The sequence below is a fragment of the Panulirus ornatus genome, chromosome 33 (genome assembly GCF_036320965.1).
Source record: "Panulirus ornatus isolate Po-2019 chromosome 33, ASM3632096v1, whole genome shotgun sequence".
Taxonomy (NCBI): domain Eukaryota; kingdom Metazoa; phylum Arthropoda; class Malacostraca; order Decapoda; family Palinuridae; genus Panulirus; species Panulirus ornatus.
The window spans coordinates 8,347,734-8,370,608 of record NC_092256.1 but is presented as its reverse complement, the minus strand read 5'-3'; positions in this window follow the sequence as shown (position 1 = coordinate 8,370,608).

Here is a 22,875-nt window from a genome sequence, read left to right as displayed (position 1 = left end):
CCTTGGCTGCAGCCGCTACACACACCAAGACAAGATGGATGAGCATCAGGGCGTAATTATTTCACAAATGAATCAGATGCAGTGGAGGGCATCGCTGCGGCATGTGTCGTGTGGATAACTTCATGCCAAGGCGAGTGTCAGACCGCGCATGGCAAGGTGACACATCTCGTGGCAGTGAACACCGAACTTCTTCCGAGGGCTCGTAGTGGCTCTCGTGTAAAACTGAGTGATAGAGACACGCGAGAGAGAGAGAGAGAGAGAGAGAGAGAGAGAGAGAGAGAGAGAGAGAGAGAGAGAGAGAGAGAGAGATTAAAAGAATGAAAAGAAGCGTGATATGACAAGTGGAGATTAGTCATTACTTGAACCAACTAACTTAGATGCTCTTCCTTTACGACAACTGCCAAATGAACAGATTTAATCCATTTTCATTTCCTCGTCGAATCTCTTGAGACAGATGAAGCCGAGGGCCAAGGGGGAGCGTTGTCTTGATCATAAGAGAGAAGACGCGACGGCTTGTAGCCAGTGGGACAGTGAGGCTCTGTCCCGTAGCCAGTGGGACAGTGAGGCTCTGTCCCGTAGCCAGTGGGACAGTGAGACTCTGTCCCGTAGCCAGTGGGACAGTGAGACTCTGTCCCGTAGCCAGTGGGACAGTGAGACTCTGTCCCGTAGCCAGTGGGACAGTGAGACTCTGTCCCGTAGCCAGTGGGACAGTGAGGCTCTGTCCCGTAGCCAGTGGGACAGTGAGGCTCTGTCCCGTAGGCAGTGGGACAGTGAGGCTCTGTCCCGTAGCCAGTGGGACAGTGAGACTGTCCCGTAGCCAGTGGGACGAGTAAAAAATTAGGTCCACCTGCTTGTGGCCTTCCCAGCCCTTGATTCGTGGTAGCAAGTGATGCTCGAACAATAGACTATTCATACCTGCCTCAAGCATGAAGCCACGGAGGAGTATGTGAAGACATATATATGAGACATATATATATATATGTGAAGACATATATATGGACACGTATACTTCATATATTACAACTGGTCATATTGTATGCACCCCAATGTTAGTGTTAGTGTCTTCCGTAATACTATGAATATTCTCCATGAATATTTACCATTATTACCATATATATGAGCTGGCGTCAAGTGCACTTCAACCATCAGTTAGGTGACTCATGCACGGTGAACTTAACGCGAGCCAACGACAAGGGTCTGCATCCCACTATACCACTTGCCAAATGATTCATTCTCCTCACTAAGGGCACCTGTCAAGCGAGACTAACCATATACAGCCACACCTCCTCCCTCGCACACCACACGCCTCACCCCGCCTCCCACCCTCACGACTCAGCGACCATATACAGCCACACCTCCTCCCTCGCACACCACGCGCCTCACACCGCCTCCCACCCTCACGACTCAGCGATCTCTCCACGCTTAGAGTCATGGCTCAGAGTCGGTGTAACGATAGAGGGACACATTGCCTGTAGACGGATGGCAGACTAAGGTTATTTGTGGGATAAAAATACACAATACGTTAGAAAACCAGTGTGATTTCTACATCAAAAATCAAGAAGATAACAGCAATTAAAAAAAAACTTTAGATAGAACGGAATGCGTAATGATAAAGTGAAATGTCGGTTTGTGAATGTCTGATTGGTTTTATTTTCTTCTTTACACTGAAGGCCTGTGGGCCCCAGGCAAGGCGAAAAGTCTTTCGTCCAGGCCAGTCCCGGAAAAAAGGGGAGCTAAAGAAATGGGGAAGTGAGGAGAAGAGAAGAAAAATCTAAAAGTTTTGAAGGGGTGGGAAACTTTCCCCTCAGGAAGGGGCAAGTTGAAGCTGTTAGCCAAGATTTAAGTTAAGAGTTCCAAGATTTGGTGGTGTAGGGGAGGAAACAGACATCATCACAATGTCTCGTCCTTGGGTTGCCAACGGCCACATAGTGATTACGTGATGCCGTGGCTGGTCCAGTATTACCTGATGTGGCTATCGGTGTAGGCAGACAAGCGATTGGTTCTCAGGTGCAATAACTGAAGAAAAGATATATGTAGGAGCGGGAGAGTGAACCAACAGTGCGATGTAGAGAAAACGGATCATGTCTCGAGGTCTGACCGGGTTGGGGAACTGATGAACCATTTCTGCGTTCGACTCGGCTCTGTCAAGCAAGTAAGTAGAGTTAGAACCGCCCTAATACATGTGTATAGTAACCAGTATAGTAGACAGGACTTAGCATAAAACCTTTGCTGAAGAACTCTACACTGTCGCTTGCTCTGTGGCGGGATGAGTGGAATATCCAGATGGAACGTCCCCTGTTGTGTAGCAGACCGTATGAGAAAGTGTGAATAGTATCTGTTTCACCTGTAAATCCCACAAAGAAATAGGTCAGTCAAAAGTTCATATCGTGATTATGTATTTTTTTGTCTGAGAGAAAACGGAAGCCATGTTCATTTTCTCTCCCAGGACGAGGATAATGTGGGTTAAGATGTCCGCTGTGGCTTGGTTGTTTTGATGTTTAAAAGACATGAAAGTATAATTCTCAGCGGGACGTTGTTTTAGGGTATATGGGAATATTGCCCTGCGCAGCTGTGCCACAGGTGGAGGAAGAAAGCCGTAGATTAGTAAATGGTTTGGGTAAATGTAATTATGGCAACTGGCGAGGAATCGGACGTACTTAGGGAAGTAGTGATCATATGTACGAGTGAAGTGTGTGTGGCATGTGGAAGGTGGGATCATATAGCCATGTGATGAAAAAATGGTGAGTGGTGGGATGAGGAAGTTAAGTTGTAAGGGAAAGTGAGTTGCACGGGCGTTACCTGTAGGGAAAGATTGCGACTGATTAGGAGATGTGCAAGAGGAAGCGGCAGGAGGTCAAGTAAAAAAGGGCTGAAAGATTGGACGATGATAGTTAAGGTGTGAGAGTATCGGAAAGCTTAATGCAGAATAGGAAGATTTTTTTGGAAGAAAGTAGATGGTGTGAGAACAAGGAAAGAAATGGAAGCATCAGTAAAGGGAGCAGACAGAGAAGTGCTAATAGGGAGTGACGGGGTAAAGAGTAGAGGAAGTGATTATTTTGAAGGACTGTTGAATGTGTCTGATGATAGGATGGCAGATGTGGGATGTCTGGGACTGGAGGCAAGCGATATGAGAGAGTCATGCGTAAAACGAAGTGTGGCTTAGCGGCTGGAGTAGATTGGACTGCGCTGTTGAATTTCTCAAGAAAAGGGGTGACTGCGTTATCAACTGGTTAGGAGTTTCAGTGTATCATGGCTCAGAATGAGGTGCCTGAGGATTGGCGGAATGCCTGTATTGCACCACCGTGTAACGGCAAGATAGACAAAAGAAAATGTTGTATGCAAAAGTACCACGTCCGGAGAATGACGTCTTCCTGGTGACGGTGAGGTACGTCCAGCCAGGGTGTCTCTCTATCCCTGACTGGAGCTGCTAGCTGGCTGCAGAGGCTGAGAGTACATGCACGAGTTCATCTGTCTAGTAAGGGCAGGTGATTATCCTGGCATCAAGAGAGCTTCCATGATCATTAGCTTCTTTTTTTCTCATGATTGGAATTGATGATGATGGTTTGTCAGGTCGGCTGTGGCTCCAGTTCTAGGGATGTTACTGCAGCATACTATGCTGTCAAGGAGAGCGCCCTCACTGACATGTCTTGCCACTCAGCCAGGTTCGTGTGCTGACACTAGTGTGGTCCATATTCGTAGATCACATGAGCTTTCTTGAATGGACCGGGGTCTTGGGCCTGGTTGGCTCTCTTGAATGGACCGGGGTCTTGGACTTGGTTGGCTCTCTTGAATGGACCGGGGTCTTGGACTTGGTTGGCTCTCTTGAATGGACCGGGGTCTTGGGTCTGGTTGGCTCTCTTGAATGGACCGGGGTCTTGGGTCTGGTTGGCCCTCTTGAATGGACCTGGGTCTTGGGCCTGGTTGTTCTTGATAATCCGGTTATTGCTCTTGGTGTTCATATAACAGATGATCCGCTTTCTATTATCTGTCTTCAATATTGACACCTGTGGCGTTCTTGGTGATGAGCTGGCCAAAGTGTCCGCTCATGAGGTGTGTCGGCAGGAGAGCAGTTGCTGGAAGAAGTAGAAATTTAAAGTGTAAGAGCATCGTGGGTTATCTGTTCATTGTTGTCAACTTTTGATGGAAAATAGACATAGGAAAGTTGATGTAAATAACCGTAAGAAATACTGTATTACCACATGTGTCCTGGATATGATATTACACGTCACTAACCATGTGTCCTGGGTATTATATTACACGTTACTAACCATGTGTCCTGGGTATTATATTACACGTCATTAACCATGTGTCCTGGGTATTATATTACACGTCACTAACCATGTGTCCTGGGTATTATATTACACGTTACTAACCATGTGTCCTGGGTATTATATTGCACGTCATTAACCATGTGTCCTGGTATTATATTATACGTCACTAACCATGTGTCCTGGGTATTATATCACACGTCACTAACCATGTGTCCTGGGCATTATATCACACGTCACTAACCATGTGTCCAGGGCATAATATTATACGTCACTAAACATGTGTCCTGGGCATTGTATTATATTACACGTCACTAACCATGTGTCCTGGGTATTATATTACACGTCACTAACCATGTGTCCTGGGTATTATATTGCACGTCATTAACCATGTGTCCTGGGTATTATATTACACGTCACTAACCATGTGTCCTGGGTATTATATCACACGTCACTAACCATGTGTCCTGGGTATTATATTGCACGTCATTAACCATGTGTCCTGGGTATTATATTACACGTCACTAACCATGTGTCCTGGGTATTATATCACACGTCACTAACCATGTGTCCTGGGTATTATATTGCACGTCATTAACCATGTGTCCTGGATATTATATTACACGTCACTAACCATGTGTCCAGGGTATTATATCACACGTCACTAACCATGTGTCCTGGGTATTATATTACACGTCACTAACCATGTGTCCTGGGTATTATATTACACGTCACTAACCATGTGTCCTGGGTATTATATTACACGTCACTAACCATGTGTCCTGGGTATTATATTGCACGTCATTAACCATGTGTCCTGGGTATTATATTACACGTTACTAACCATGTGTCCTGGGTATTACATTACATGTTTCCTGTGTGCTGTACTAACTTGTAATTACTCATATGTTCTGGATGTTGCATTACATGTTACTAACTATGTCTCCTGTTGGCTGTATTACCATGCTGGTACCTACGTCTCCCAGATATTGTATTACATTATGTGCCCTGGGTATTGTATTCTTGTATTGTTGTAGCAGCCTACTGCAGTTTTTCTTACGTCCTTGATCCACTCGAAACATCCCCCGTGGAAAAGTTTCATGCCTGAACTAAGTTCCATTATCCACTCCTCTACAATACAACCTCAGCCATACCAGTCATCCATACAGTTCACTATACAATTGTGAAATAGGAAAAATGAAAAAGGGAAGATCCCAGTGAATAAAGTTCGTGCCTCACTGGTACACATCAAATCCGCTTCACCAGCCCCGCGAACGATACCGATTGGTAATAAGTGCGACAAAAATGTCTTGTCGAGAGATATGAAAAAAAAAAAAAGATAAGACGAATGATAATAGGACATAATTACTGATCGCACATCCGTAAAGAGAAGACTTACTCAAGCCATCGTCACATGGAATCTAAGTCAGTACAGAACATAAGAAGCGATTGTAGCTGATGGCTGAGGGAAGAGACTACGATGAAGTTGATTACAACCTTCGTTTACCTCTACGTTGCCTTAAACCCATCATTCACAAAGGACACGACCAACATCATTTCGAAGTGATGCAAGATGATGTCAACACAAAAACCGATCCATCGTAATATCATGCAGGAAGGACCATATATAGATCGCTCCACCAACAGGCGGGGTCAGTACACATCAGACTGGGTTACTACTAATACACATGGGAGGTTGTCCCTCCCTGTTGGTGGGGAACAGAGCGAACGTACGTACACCTTGCCACCAGAGTGACTCCCACATCCTACAACATTATGTACCTGACTGATGGAAAATGTGTGGGTGCAGAGGTGTTGCCAACCGAACATTACAAGATACGTGTGAGCATCTTAGCTATAACAATGTTCTGCCTCAGATATTTGATCTGTCTTCTATCTCTTGCGTATAGTTCACTTATTATATGTATCATTTACGTATATATAATCATTCTTGATCAGTGTTTGTAAGCAGTTTACTTACTCAAGTACACAGATAAATCCTTCAGTGCTACCCGATGCTTGCATTGCATTCTTCTCGTTAATGTAACGTCTAGAGTCACACACTGCAATATCTTTTGAGCCACCGTCCACAGGATGGGTAGATGTGCACAATGAATTCAACGGTCTTGCAACCTCCCCAAAAAGTACACTGAGGCTATCTCCCCGTACGTGCTGTAGGAATGTATAGAGACACTTACTAAGTCGCTCGAAGTAATGCCCAATTGATTACTCGAGTAAGGTTTGGTACTCGAGAACTGGAAGAGGAGCAAATGTTGTGCCAATCTTTTAGAAAATTGACTGGGAAATTACGCTGAGCTACGGGCCAGCATCCCTGACAGATCTCTTATGTGGAACATTTGAAAAGATAATCATAGATGAATGGACGATCATTTTTAAAAGGATAAACTACCCATCAGGGAGACATCGCACCTTCAGGGAAAGGCGGTCATGCTCTGCAAGTGAGGTACATCTTAGAACAAAGAGATGGTTGTTCGGTGAACTGTGTGTGTCTGAACTGCCAGAAACAGTGGTTGATTAAGGCAGGAATGAGGGTCAGACACCTTCACTAAAGATAAGATTACCATAGTGGGAGAGAACAGAAGACACAGGGAGGAGGAGTATTCGAGAAATGGGCTGGGGTCATCAATGGTGTTTGTGTGTGCCGCAGGGTTTGAACTTGGGTCCACTGCTCTTCCTACGTAAATATCTTGCCTGATGGACTGGACTCTTACCACAACATGTTTGCGGATGATGCCAAGATAATGATAGAAGTAAAAAATACAAAATGACAATGATTACATTAATCTACACGGGCACTTGAACAAATTCCATTAATAATAGTTTATCTGAGTCGGTGCAAAGTAACTTTGGATGGCACACAGTGACAAAAGGTCTAGGCTCGAGTGTCACCCAGCCGGACGTACGCAACTGGAATTTGTATGTGAAAGACATCTTAGGGAGGGCAGTGTCCTTAACCCGTCGCCAGAGTTGCACATCAGGAGAATCACGAAGGGAGCAGACGGCAGCAATGATATGTTTAAAGTCTTCACATCACAGATCGAGACGACATTACTCTGGTCAAGGGCAGCCAGCGCATCTGAAGAAGCTCATAGATGGAGCTGAACGAGTGCAGAGCAAGACGACTAAGATTACCACCTGAGTTAAGAGACAGCTGAGGTACACTGAGAGACTGAGGGTCAAAAATAATCTGCCCACTGTGGACAAGAGAAGACATAGGGAAGACCTGAGAGTAGACTTCAAGTTTGCAAGTCTCATGAACGACTTCGACATTGAGCAGTTCCCCATGAGATGCTGTAACGAAACCACCAGAGGTTATGATGAGAAGATATGTAAGAGAGGTTGTGAGAAACGTCTTGAGGAAGTACTGCTATAACGTAAGGTCGGTGGATGGCTGGAGAAGACTATGTAGTGAGACTTTGAATGCCGACAGAATACAGATGGCTGAAAGGCTACTTTGGTGGCAAAGAAATTTCACAAGAGATGGGGCACCTCACGAGTGCACAACTCTCTCCCCGATGTGTACAACTAGGTAATGTCATACATACATACATACACGGTCAAGTGAAGGATGATGTATGGGACGCTTGGTGACGGCTCGTAGTTGGAACCACACACACACACACACACACACACACACACACACACACACACACACACACACCTACACCTTCAGGCAACCTAATTGATGTGAAAGTGTAATTTGAAAAAACAGACTGGGAGACAGTGGACAGCCCAGCGGAGTGATACATACAGATCAAAGCACAGGACGGCCTCGGGCCCTGGCTGCAGCTCCATCATGAATAATGAACATATACGTTGAGTCGATACCCCCTCACCCACCCGCACTACCACAACCACCACACCACACCACCACCACACCACACCACACCATCACCACACCACACCACACCACACCACCACCACACCACACCACACCATACACCACATCACACCACCACACCACACCACACCATACACCACACCACACCATACACCACATCACACCACCCCACCACACCACATCACACCACACCACCACACCACCACCACACCACACCACCACCACCACCACCACGCCACACCACACCACACCACCACTACACCACACCACCACCACACCACACCACACCACACCATACACCACACCACACCACACCACACCACACCACACCACACCACACCACACCACACCACACCACACCACACCACCACACCACACCACCACTACACCACACCACCACCACACCACACCACACCATACACCACACCACACCACACCACACCACACCACACCGCCACACCACACCACACCACACCACCACACCACACCACACCACATTACGCCACACCACACACCACACCACACCACACCACATTACGCCACGCCACACACCACACCACACCACACCATACACCACAGATCCTGTTCACTGGTTCGTCTAACGTAATTTCGTGGTGGTTGTGCATTGTTTTTCTTTCTCTTTTTTTCAGTTGTTTTTCTCGCCAGGTTTTCCAAGCGTCTGTCTGATAATTCTGTAATCATTTCACGTTGACTCGTGATGTATCACAAGTTGCTAGTGTTCTAGTGGGTAGTTTACCTTACCTATGTATCTTGTGGTTTTCTTAGGCCAACGATCCTCTCTATGGTCTTCTGGTGAGGGGGTCTCTGTGGTCCTCTGTTGGGAAGGTCTTTGTTTCCCTCTGTTTGAGAGGGTCTCTGTATTTCTCTGTTCAGAGGTTCGATGTGTTCTTCTGTTGAAAGGTTCTCAAGTGTTCTTCTGCTCAGAGGTTCACTGTGTTCTTCTCTTCAGAGGCTGTCTTTGTTCTCCTGTTGAAGCGTTCTCCGTTATGCACAATGAACATTATACCAATGTGTCTGGCTATGTTGCGTCCTGTGAGATGTCATAGTCGAGTTGTTCTTAATATTCACTTGGATGGGTAACTAGACTTCGTTCAGTTGGATGGGTGACCCCACTCCCTTTGTTATGTTAGGGTACATCTATATTTAATGTATTACATTATATTGTATTGTGAACATTTCATTGCGTATTTTTGTGCTTTAATTTTTTCCTACGTGTGATATTCTATCTTTGTTTTTGTGGATGTTTTCCTGGAGTGCAATTTGTCTTTTTCCCTGGGCCGTCCAGAGCGTCTGTGTTATTAGTTCACGTCGCATTTTATGTGGGTTTTAGCCAGACGTCATTGAAAGATATATATTTTTTTTTCATAGTGATGCCTTAATTCTTTCTCCCTCGTTTTCTATTCATCTTCGCATGGTAATTGTTGTGTGTGTGTGTGTGTGTGTGTGTGTGTGTGTGTGTGGTGTGTGGAGGGTCGTGAACGACGCTGTGGATGATGATGACCCAGCATGCCTGGTGATGTGTGTGTGGAGGGTCTGAACGACGCTGTGGAATTGATGATGACCCAGTAGTGCCTGGTGATGTGTGTGTGGAGGGTCTGAACGACGCTGTGGAATTGATGATGACCCAGCATGCCTGGTGATGTGTGTGTGGAGGGTCGTTGAACGACGCTGTGGAATGATGATGACCCAGCAGTGCCAGGTGATGTGTGTGTGGAGGGTCTGAACGACGCTGTGGAATGATGATGACCCAGCATGCCTGGTGATGTGTGTGTGGAGGGTCTGAACGACGCTGTGGAATGATGATGACCCAGCAGTGCTGGTGATGTGTGTGTGGAGGGTTCGTGAACGACGCTGTGGAATGATGATGACCCAGCATGCCTGGTGATGTGTGTGTGGAGGGTCGTTGAACGACGCTGTGGAATGATGATGACCCAGCAGTGCCTGGTGATGTGTGTGTGGAGGGTCGTGAACGACGCTGTGGAATGATGATGACCCAGCAGTGCTGGTGATGTGTGTGTGGAGGGTCGTGAACGACGCTGTGGATGATGATGACCCAGCAGTGCCTGGTGATGTGTGTTGTGTGGAGGGTCGTGAACGACGCTGTGGAATTGATGATGACCCAGCAGTGCTGGTGATGTGTGTGTGGAGGGTCGTGAACGACGCTTGTGGATTGATGATGACCAGCAGTGCCTGGTGATTGTGTGTGTGTGGAGGGTCGTGAACGACGCTGTGGATTGATGAAGACCCAGCAGTGCCTGGTGATGTGTGTGTGTGGAGGGTCGTGAACGACGCTGTGGATTGATGATGACCCAGCAGTGCCTGGTGATGTGTGTGTGTGGAGGGTCGTGAACGACGCTGTGGATTGATGATGACCCAGCAGTGCCTGGTGATGTGTGTGTGTGGAGGGTCGTGAACGACGCTGTGGATTGATGATGACCCAGCAGTGCCTGGTGATGTGTGTGTGTGGAGGGTCGTGAACGACGCTGTGGATTGATGATGACCCAGCAGTGCCTGGTGATGTGTGTGTGTGGAGGGTCGTGGACGACGCTGTGGATTGATGATGACCCAGCAGTGCCTGGTGATGTGTGTGTGTGGAGGGTCGTGAACGACGCTGTGGATTGATGATGACCCAGCAGTGCCTGGTGATGTGTGTGTGTGGAGGGTCGTGAACGACGCTGTGGATTGATGATGACCCAGCAGTGCCTGGTGATGTGTGTGTGTGGAGGGTCGTGAACGACGCTGTGGATTGATGATGACCCAGCAGTGCCTGGTGATGTGTGTGTGTGGAGGGTCGTGAACGACGCTGTGGATTGATGATGACCCAGCAGTGCCTGGTGATGTGTGTGTGTGGAGGGTCGTGGACGACGCTGTAGATTGATGATGACCCAGCAGTGCCTGGTGATGTGTGTGTGTGGAGGGTCGTGGACGACGCTGTGGATTGATGATGACCCAGCAGTGCCTGGTGATGTGTGTGTGTGGAGGGTCGTGAACGACGCTGTGGATTGATGATGACCCAGCAGTGCCTGGTGATGTGTGTGTGTGGAGGGTCGTGGACGACGCTGTAGATTGATGATGACCCAGCAGTGCCTGGTGATGTGTGTGTGTGGAGGGTCGTGGACGACGCTGTGGATTGATGATGACCCAGCAGTGCCTGGTGATGTGTGTGTGTGGAGGGTCGTGAACGACGCTGTGGATTGATGATGACCCAGCAGTGCCTGGTGATGTGTGTGTGTGGAGGGTCGTGACGACGCTGTGGATTGATGATGACCCAGCAGTGCCTGGTGATGTGTGTGTGGAGGGTCGTGAACGACGCTGTGGATTGATGATGACCCAGCAGTGCCTGGTGGTGATGTGTGTGTGTGGAGGGTCGTGAACGACGCTGTGGATTGATGATGACCCAGCAGTGCCTAGTGATGTGTGTGTGTGGAGGGTCGTGAACGACTCTGTGGATTGATGATGACCCAGCAGTGCCTGGTGATGTGTGTGTGTGTGGAGGGTCGTGGACGACGCTGTGGATTGATGATGACCCAGCAGTGCCTGGTGATGTGTGTGTGTGTATGTGTGTGTCGTGCACGTGTATTGATCATACCCACAGTATCATCGTACCATCACCAGCCGAGGGTCGTGCACCCACTGGATGAATGAGGCTTCGACCCTGGGATATCTATATATAAAGTTCACTGTGAATAGTTATTGCTCGTTACCATCTTTTCCAGCCATTGATTTCAACCAGAACAATATGTGCATTATTGCCCCCTTTTTTTTTCGCACCACCACACTCTTCCCTCCCTCCCTCCCTCCCTCCCTCCCTCCCTTCCCTCCCTCCCTCCCTCCCTCCATCCCTCCCTCCCCCACACAACAATTTAATGATTTCCATTGAACAGTGTGTCTATGTGATGCTCCCCCCCCCCCCACACACACACAAACACCCCGAGTCTAACTTTTGAGTTTGAGTCCAGCTAAAAGAGATAGATAGATAGATAGATAGATAGATAGACATAGATAGATAGTTAGATAGATAGATAGTTAGGTAGGTAGATAGTTAGATAGATAGATAGTTAGAAAGAAAGATAGAAAGATAGATAGATAGATAGATAGATAGATAGATAGATAGATAGATAGATAGATAGATAGATAGGTAAGTAGATAGATAGATAGATAGATAGATAGATAGAGAAGAGAGAGAGAGAGAGAGAGAGAGAGAGAGAGAGAGAGAGAGAGAGAGAGAGAGAGAGAGAGAGAGAGAGAGAGAGACCGGGTTCACGGAACAACGTAGAGTAGTAGCGGGTGGGGGGGATGATGAGCGGGCAGGTGTAGGGGAGGAGATGTGTCTAGGGTAGGGTGTGGGGTGATGGGGAGGTGGTGTGGGTGATGGGGAGGTGGTGTGGGTGATGGGGAGGTGGTGTGGGTGATGGGGTGGGAGGTGGTGTGGGTGATGGGGTGGGAGGTGGTTGGGTGATGGGGTGGGGAGGTGGTGTGGGGTGAGGGGGGTGGGTGGTGGTGTGAGGTGATGGGGTGGGTGGTGGTGTGGGTGCATGGTGAGGTGGAGTGGGTGATGGGGAGTTGGTGGTGTGGGTGATGGTGGGAGGTGGTGTGGGTGATGGGTGGGAGAGGGTGTGGGTGATGGGGAGGGAGGTAGGTGGGGGGGATGGTGGGTGGGAGGTGGTGTGGGTGATGGGGTGGAGGTGTGTAGTGGGTGATGGGGTGGGGATGGTAGTGGGGTGAATGGGGAGGGAGGTGGTGTGGGTGATGGGGTGGGAGGTGGTGTGGGTGAAGGGGTGGAGGTGGTTGTGGGTGATGGGGTGGTAGTGGTGGGGTAGTGGGTGGGAGGTGGTGTGGGTGATGGGGTGGGAGGTGGTGTGGGTGATGGGTGGGAGGTGGTGTGGGTGATGGGGTGGGAGGTGGTGTGGGTGATGGGGTGGGAGGTGGTGTGGGTGATGGGGTGGGAGGTGGTGTGGGTGATGGGGTGGGAGGTGGTGTGGGTGTGTAGTGAGCGTCGAGTCTTGCCGCTGGCGACGTTCATGGGTCGTATCCTGAATGCAGGTGTCAGGGAGGCGTCTGGGGACGTGGCAGGCGGTTAACAGGGAGAAAAATATGAGCCAGATATGTGTGTGTGTGTGTGTGTGTGTGTGTGTGTGTGTGTGTGTGTGTAAGGGAGATGGGTAGACAGACTAGAGATGTTCACAGGGCTACACTCTCCCCCTCGTCCATCCCTCACTCCTCCTGTCTTTTTCCCTCCCTCTCACTTCCGCATCCGAAAACGTCCCTGGCTTCCCTTTCGTTCTCCGTGCCTTCCTTGGCGAGGCGTGTCCAGACGCGGCACACTGGCTGGTCGCTGGTCACCACCACAGGGAGTGGGGCAGGTCTCGCCCTGATGACCACACTGAGGAACCAGGCTTAAGACCCTCCTTGGGGGGCGGCATCTGTCAGCCACCCTCACCCCGCGCACCACACACCCGTTGCCACAGCTGCTGTATACAGATGACGCTGTGTTGGGCCTGTGTCGGCAGCGGCCGTAGGGGGGGTTAAAGTCCTCACCTTCCATAGACGCTTGTCAGTCTGGGTGGAGCTATTCTGGACCGACTGGTTGGCTGGTGTCAGGTGTCGCCTTTGAGGGTGTGGCTGTGTCAAAGAGAATAGCAATCCGATGCGCAGGGGGGGTAGAACAACAGGTGGGTTCAGAGGACAAAGTGAAGGACGACAGGTGATCAGAATAGTTCTTTTTTTTCCTGAGGTGCTTGTGGAAGCGAGAGAGCCGGTGGACGGGGGTGCAACAAGTCAGTGTAGAGCTGAGAGAGTAAGGGACGAGCATCAGGTCAGTGTAGAGCTGAGAGAGTAAGAGACGTGCAACAAGTCAGTGTAGAGCTGAGAGAGTAAGAGACGTGCAACAAGTCAGTGTAGAGCTGAGAGAGTAAGGGACGTGCAACAAGTCAGTGTAGAGCTGAGAGAGTAAGAGACGTGCAACAGGTCAGTGTAGAGCTGAGAGAGTAAGAGACGTGCAACAAGTCAGTGTAGAGCTGAGAGAGTAAGAGACGTGCAACAAGTCAGTGTAGAGCTGAGAGAGTAAGGAACGAGCAACAGGTCAGTGTAGAGCTGAGAGAGAGTAAGGGACTTGCAACAGGTCAGTGTAGAGCTGAGAGAGAGTAAGGGACGTGCAACAGGTCGGTGTAGAGCTGAGAGAGTAAGGGACGTGCAACAAGTCAGTGTAGAGCTGAGAGAGTAAGAGACGTGCAACAAGTCGGTGTAGAGCTGAGAGAGAATAAGGGACTTGCAACAGGTCAGTGTAGAGCTGAGAGAGAGTAAGGGACGTGCAACAAGTCGGTGTAGAGCTGAGAGAGTAAGGGACGTGCAACAAGTCAGGGTAGAGCTGAGAGAGTAAGGGACGTGCAACAAGTCAGTGTAGAGCTGAGAGAGTAAGGAACGAGCAACAGGTCAGTGTAGAGCTGAGAGAGAGTAAGGGACTTGCAACAGGTCAGTGTAGAGCTGAGAGAGTAAGAGACGTGCAACAGGTCAGTGTAGAGCTGAGAGAGTAAGAGACGTGCAACAGGTCAGTGTAGAGCTGAGAGAGAGTAAGTGACGTGCAACAAGTCAGGGTAGAGCTGAGAGAGTAAGGGACGTGCAACAAGTCAGTGTAGAGCTGAGAGAGTAAGGAACGAGCAACAGGTCAGTGTAGAGCTGAGAGAGAGTAAGGGACGTGCAACAGGTCAGTGTAGAGCTGAGAGAGTAAGAGACGTGCAACAGGTCAGTGTAGAGCTGAGAGAGTAAGAGACGTGCAACAGGTCAGTGTAGAGCTGAGAGAGTAAGAGACGTGCAACAGGTCAGTGTAGAGCTGAGAGAGAGTAAGGGACGTGCAACAAGTCAGGGTAGAGCTGAGAGAGTAAGGGACGTGCAACAAGTCAGTGTAGAGCTGAGAGAGTAAGGGACTTGCAACAGGTCAGTGTAGAGCTGAGAGAGTAAGAGACGTGCAACAGGTCAGTGTAGAGCTGAGAGAGAGTAAGGGACGTGCAACAGGTCAGTGTAGAGCTGAGAGAGAGTAAGGGACGTGCAACAAGTCAGTGTAGAGCTGAGAGAGTAAGGGACGTGCAACAGGTCAGTGTAGAGCTGAGAGAGTGAAGAGAGTGAATGGGTGCCATCCTAGCCCCAGCCCTCGCATTGCCATCTCAGCCGCAGCCCTCGCATTGCCATCTCAGCCGCAGCCCTCGCACTGCCATCCCAGCCCCAGCCCTCGCACTGCCATCCCAGCCCCAGCCTTCGCACTGCCATCCCAGCCCCAGCCTTCATGATGCCCAAAGGAATCCCTAGCAGGGTTGGTCAACTGCCTCCCGGCTTCCCCGCCTGACAACCAACAGAGACATATCGGATTACATGGTGGAAGTTTCCATCTCGCGTCTCTTTCCTCCACACAAACACAACGTATTGTTTGCCTCGGATTTTCTGTGTTGTATTGTGAAAACTCACTCGTTACGGGTCAGGTTACGGGTCCGGTTGTTAAGACGATGGAGCGTAAGAGGTTGAATAAGTAGTTGCTGGGTTGGATTATTCTGGCATGAGGCGCATCACACTGCCAGACTCATTGAAAACCATCGACGTGAACACTTTTCTTCAGATGGTGGGAGTGGTTTTGAGACCACACACTCACCATTGCATGTGGCCCGTCTGCTGCTGCTGGTGGTGGTGGGTTTGAATTGTAGTGCCTTTGGTGGTGGCTTGTCTCTCTGTGGCCATAGCTGCATTCTAACGTTGATGTGGCTGGTGCAATTATATTGATCCAACACTCGATAATTTACATTCAAGACTGAAGGAATGATGGTAGTTTAGATATTTCTATCCTTTTGTGTACCATTATTTATAAACATAATATATATATATATATATATATATATATATATATATATATATATATATATATATATATATATATATATATATATATATATATCTTTCTTTCAGACTATTCGCCATTTCTCGCGTTAGCGAGGTAGCGTTAAGAACAAAGGACTGGGCCTTTGTATATATATATATATATATATATATATATATATATATATATATATATATATATATATATATATATATATATATACACACACACACCCGTCCGCTGGCTTCTCCTGTATGTGTACAGTACCGTAAGATAAGAGAAAGATTCATATTCACCAGTCCGTCCAGATCCGGGGCCTCGAGTGGCCTGGCACGACGAGTTAATGTTTACTGATGACATGCAAATTCATCTGTGAATTCCTAACGCCGTAAGTTTTGCCCTTGAGCATGTGGAGGAGAGCGACTCCCGCTGGAGGTGAGGGAGCTGAGACTTGGCTTGATGCCACTGCCGACGCTCTGCCCCCGGCAGACACGACCAGGGCATCATGGTGGCTTGCTCTCCTCACCGAGGCGAGGGGGTCGCTCCTCTCCCTCTGTGTCGGTGTTACATGGGTGTGTGTTGTCCTCCTCACGGGTGTGGGGTGTGGCGACTCTACCCTTACTACTCACTCCTGTGTCTGTACAGTGTCTACCTGTGTTTTCCATAGTATCTCTCCTATGTGGGTACCTCTCTCTCTCTCTCTCTCTCTCTCTCTCTCTCTCTCTCTCTCTCTCTCTCTCTCTCTCTCTCTCTCTCTCTCTCTCTCTCTCTCTCTCGTGCTTAATAATGTACTTATATTTCTTTTTTATCCCACTTGCAGGTAAGATCGTTGACGGTGCCCTGTGAACGCCTCCTCGAACTGTGAGTACGTTAAGTGTCCATAATGTGTCACCACACCAGGTGTCCGTGTCCATAATGCGTCACCACACCAGGTGTCCGTGTGCATAATGCGTCACCACACCAGGTGTCCGTGTCCATAATGCGTCACCACACACCAGGTGTCCGTGTCCATAATGCGTCACCACACCAGGTGTCCGTGTCCATAATGCGTCACCACACCAGGTGTCCGTGTCCATAATGCGTCACCACACCAGGTGTCCGTGTCCATAATGCGTCACCACACACCAGGTGTCCGTGTCCATAATGCGTCACCACACCAGGTGTCCGTGTCCATAATGCGTCACCACACCAGGTGTCCGTGTCCATAATGCGTCACCACACCAGGTGTCCGTGTCCATAATGCGTCACCACACACCAGGTGTCCGTGTCCATTGCCACCATGACGCGTTCCCCCGACTCTTTGTGAAGTGTCGTCATCATTATCTCGTGGTGTGCATCAGGCCGAGGTGAGGGTGGTGGGTTGTGGTGGGTTGTGGTGGGTTGTGGTGGGTGGTAGGACACAAAGCACGTAGGGGCCAGAGTGGAACAATGTGATCAGCGTTGGTCATCTTTATAAACACAGTTGTGCTTGTGGAAGAGAAGTAAAAGAAAACGAAATTCTCTTCCCTGCTTATAGTTCAGTGTTGTTCAGTTTATCTCATTTGATATGATAGTAATGATATTATCATTATTGTTATTATCATTATTATTATTATTATTATTATTATTATTATTATTATTATTATTATCATTATTATTATTAATCATTATATTATTGATATTATCATTATTAATATTATTATTATTATTATTATTATTATTATTATTATTATTATTATTATTATTATTATTATTAGTATTATTATTGATAGAGATGCTCTGTGGAAGGTATTAAGAATATATGGTGTGGGAGGCAAGTTGTTAGAAGCAGTGAAAAGTTTTTATCGAGGATGTAAGGCATGTGTACGTGTAGGAAGAGAGGAAAGTGATTGGTTCTCAGTGAATGTAGGTTTGCGGCAGGGGTGTGTGATGTCTCCATGGTTGTTTAATTTGTTTATGGATGGGGTTGTAAGGGAGGTAAATGCAAGAGTCCTGGAAAGAGGGGCAAGTATGAAGTCTATTGGGGATGAGAGAGCTTGGGAAGTGAGTCAGTTGTTGTTCGCTGATGATACAGCGCTGGTGGCTGATTCATGTGAGAAACTGCAGAAGCTGGTGACTGAGTTTGGTAAAGTGTGTGGAAGAAGAAAGTTGAGAGTAAATGTGAATAAGAGCAAGGTTATTAGGTACAGTAGGGGTGAGGGTCAAGTCAGTTGGGAGGTGAGTTTGAATGGAGAAAAACTGGAGGAAGTGAAGTGTTTTAGATATCTGGGAGTGGATCTGTCAGCGGATGGAACCATGGAAGCGGAAGTGGATCATAGGGTGGGGGAGGGGGCGAAAATTTTGGGAGCCTTGAAAAATGTGTGGAAGTCGAGAACATTATCTCGGAAAGCAAAAATGGGTATGTTTGAGGGAATAGTGGTTCCAACAATGTTGTATGGTTGCGAGGCGTGGGCTATGGATAGAGATGTGCGCAGGAGGATGGATGTGCTGGAAATGAGATGTTTGAGGACAATGTGTGGTGTGAGGTGGTTTGATCGAGTAAGTAACGTAAGGGTAAGAGAGATGTGTGGAAATAAAAAGAGCGTGGTTGAGAGAGCAGAAGAGGGTGTTTTGAAATGGTTTGGGCACATGGAGAGAATGAGTGAGGAGAGATTGACCAAGAGGATATATGTGTCGGAGGTGGAGGGAACGAGGAGAAGAGGGAGACCAAATTGGAGGTGGAAAGATGGAGTGAAAAAGATTTTGTGGGATCGGGGCCTGAACATGCAGGAGGGTGAAAGGAGGGCAAGAAATAGAGTGAATTGGAGTCATGTGGTATACAGGGGTTGACGTGCTGTCAGTGGATTGAAGCAAGGCATGTGAAGCGTCTGGGGTAAACCATGGAAAGCTGTGTAGGTATGTATATTTGCGTGTATGGACGTGTGTATGTACATGTGTATGGGGGGGGGGTTGGGCCATTTCTTTCGTCTGTTTCCTTGCGCTACCTCGCAAACGCGGGAGACAGCGACAAAGTATAAAAAAAAAAAAAAAAAAAAAAAAAAAATTATTATTATTATTATTATTATATTATTATTAATATTAATAATAATAATATCATTATTATTATTATTATTATTATTATTATTATTATTATTATCATTATTATTATTACTATTATTATCATTATTATTATTATCATTATTATTATTATTATAATTATTATTATTATTATTATTATTATTATTATTGATAAACCTGTTGCTTTAGGGCAGCACAGAGATAAACAAAAGGCTTCGTAGTAAAAGTACATCATCACTGGGCTCGCCACAGTTAGTGATAAGAATATGTGATAGTTCTGGTCTGCTGCTTAGATCCGTTGGCTGGGAGGTTTATTCGCTGCCTGACTGCAGACTCCTTCCAGCGCACGACCCAACAAATGAACCACTTCTAGCGAGCCGTCTCGATCGTATTGGGGGAACGCAATAGACATTATTATTGCTGGTACATTTCGACGATAATCTTGAAAATGATGACAGATCTTGGGGCCGCTCTCAAGGTAAGCTGAGTGGAGCGCTCATAAGATCTGTTGATTTCTCTTATTGTCATATCTTTTGTTATATTGATTATATTTGCGCTCACTTTCATAACCCATATCTCATAATATGTGCTCATGCCTCACGGTACGTGCCCATACCTCACAGTACATGCCCATACCTCATGATAGATACTCATGCCTCACAGTACGTGCCCATACCTCACAGTACATGCCCATACCTCATGATACATACTCATACCTCACAGTACGTGCCCATACCTCATAATACGTGCCCATACCTCATGATACATACTCATACCTCACAGTACGTGCCCATACCTCATAATACGTGCCCATACTTCACAGTGTATGCCTATGCCTCATGATACGTGCCCATACCTCATAGTACGTGCCCATACCTTACAATACGTATCCATACCTCATAAATACGTGCCCATACCTCACAGTACATACCCATACCTCATGATACATGCTCATACCTCATAATACGTGCCCATACCTCACAATGTATGCCTATGCCTCACAGTACGTACTCATAGTTCACAGTGTATGCCTATGCCTTGCAATACATATCCATACCTCACAGTATATGCCCATACCTCATAAACTATACCCATACCTTACAATCTAAAACTTTAGTTCACAGTCTGTACCCATGCCTCACAATCTATGCACACATCTCACCATGCATGTCCATACCTCACTTTTAGTAGCAGTTTAAGTTGTTTGTCAGTAATTACCGCCTCCCCGGGAACCCACCATCGAGTGATGGTTCACTAGACACCATAACACATCAGTCACTTCTGCTTCCACTGTTGTGAGATAGAGGGACTCATTCCCTTACCCTTTGTCCCGTCCAAAAATCTCCTACCGAGGAGTCTTCAGCAACCTCTAAGTTCCCCCGTGTGTGCCTCCGAGACATCCATAGCTCAGTGTCCAGCCACCGTAGAGAGAGTCGGGCCGTCTGTATAGCGAGAGGCTTGAGTGAGGTCGACACATTGGCCAGCCTGACTAACCCCGGAGGTGTGGGGTCGGCCGCTGACGGTCCCGCCAACAGCCGGTCGCTCGTCACTTTATGGAGATGACTGACGCCGGTCGCTCCCGCGGCTGAAGACACAGGCTTTACCTACCACACCCTTCGACGTCCTCCCACCCCGTCGTTCCTCACCTTCGTTAATTGCAGAGAAAGCTTTGTCGTTCATCACGTTTGTCGTCCTGCATCCCTGCCTGCTATCACTCCTGTCGTCCCACATCTCGTCTCCTCCATTCATGTCGTCCCTTACCCCCTCATCGTTCCTCCATCTTGTCGTCCCTCAGCCTTCTCGTGCTCCTGCGCCTCTGTCGTTTCTCATCCTTAACGGCCTCCATCTCTCACCCCGAAGTCTTGTAGTCCTTTCACCCTTGTCGTCCCACACCTGTGTCGTGCACCATCCCTGTCGTTCTTCCTCCACGTCGGCTTCTATTCCTGTCGTTCCTCAACGCCTGTCGTCCTTCCATCCCCCCTCCTTACCTCTGCTCAAGTCGTCTTATCACAACAACCATCCCCTCCAACCTGTCGTTCCTCTAAGCTGTTCACTTTTGCGTCCTTCTAAACCTGTCGCGTCTTCGACCGTGCAATCTTTCCTCTTTTGTCGTTCATTCACACAACTGTCACTCCTCAACTGTCGTTTTTCTACACGTGTCGCGTCCTGCCTCATCCACTTATACTGTCCTCTGCCGTCCTGTGCATCTGTCTCGCGGGTTCCTATACAAATGTCGTCACCCAACACGTACCGTCCTTTGCCTGCCTGCACAAGAGTCGTCCCTGGGGAGAATAGGACGGGCCACGGGGGTTCAACCCGTCCATCTGTCGTGGTCTTGTCCTACTTAATCTTTTTCGTTTCCTTTCTGTTCCGCCGATTTCCATCGGTTCCTCCGCTTCCTCTTCGTACTCCTCCTCCTCTCCCACTCCTCCTCCTCCTCTTACTCTCCTCCTCCTTCTCCCATACCTCTTCCTCTCCTTCTTCTTTCTCCTCTCCCACTCCATCTCCTCTTCCTCTTTTTCCTCTTTTCCCATACCTCTTCCTCTCCCTTCTCCTCTCCCACTCTTCCTCCTCTAACTCTCTTCCTCCTTCTCCCATACCTCCTCCTCCCCCTCTCCCTTCTCCTCTCCCACTCCATCTCCTCTTCCTCTTTCTCCTCTTTCCCATACCTCTTCCTCTCCCTTCTCCTCCACTCCTCCTCTTGCTTCACTTCCCATACCTCCTCTTCTCCCATCCTAAACCCACCCTCCTCCCAGTCCTCGACTCCCAGCGTGGACCCTGTAGCAGCTCTTTGGAATATTGTCTCTGTCTTTTATTAGCTCCCGCTCTCCACTTGACCCACCCACTGTGGAACTTGATATTTGGCTCGATTTCCGTTTTCCTACCCGAGTTTCTGTTGGTCTTTTAGTCTCTTTCTCTGTCTGTCTGTCTTTAGCGAGCGTGTTTGTCTTTAGCGAGCGTGACAGTGGGAGCCGTTCACATATACATGACCCACACTATAGCAGTGACAACGATCCTACCCCTCATCACTGGCAGTGTTCTCCTGGTGGAGGAGACCTGCCACTCCTCCGTACAAGTGAGGGTAACCATCACTATTCCTGCCTCCCAGCCTACTCTACCATTACGAATCTTACGCGAGGCATTTAGGGGGTCTCATGTGATGCGGAGGATGGGAGATGAAACATGGAATGGGAGGATGCGTGATGAAACATGGTATGGGAGGATAGCAGATGGAACATAGAATAGGAGGATAGGAGATGAAATATGGAATGGGAGGATAGTAGATGGAACATGGTATGGGAGGATAGCAGATGAAACATGGAATGGGAGGATAGCAGATGGAACATGGTATGGGAGGATAGCAGATGGAACAAGGAATGGGAGGATAGGAGATGAAACATGGAATGGGAGGATAGCAAATAAAACTTGGTATGGAAGGATAGCAGATGAAACCTGGTATGGAAGGATAGCAGATGAAACGGAATGGGACATCCCCTCCGTGGAACGTAAAGACTGTAGCTGGTTGACACTGTGCTCATAACCTCAGTCATCAACCCATGGTCCACACAGCAGCAGGAGCAGTAGGTGGGTTGAAGCTGTGTGAATTCAGAATATTCACAATAGACTTGTATGGGTCGTTCCATATGTTAGCCGCTGTGCGTCACTCCAGCCGCCAGAAGGCCTGACTTAAAGAGCTGAAGTTATAGTCAGTAGGATGTAGCTTTTCTCTTGTGTCTTCACGTGAAGTGTCAACTCCTCGAAGCCTCAGTGAACTTACCTAACGCGCGCGCTTGTGATCCTCGTCTCTACTGACTTGGTACACACTA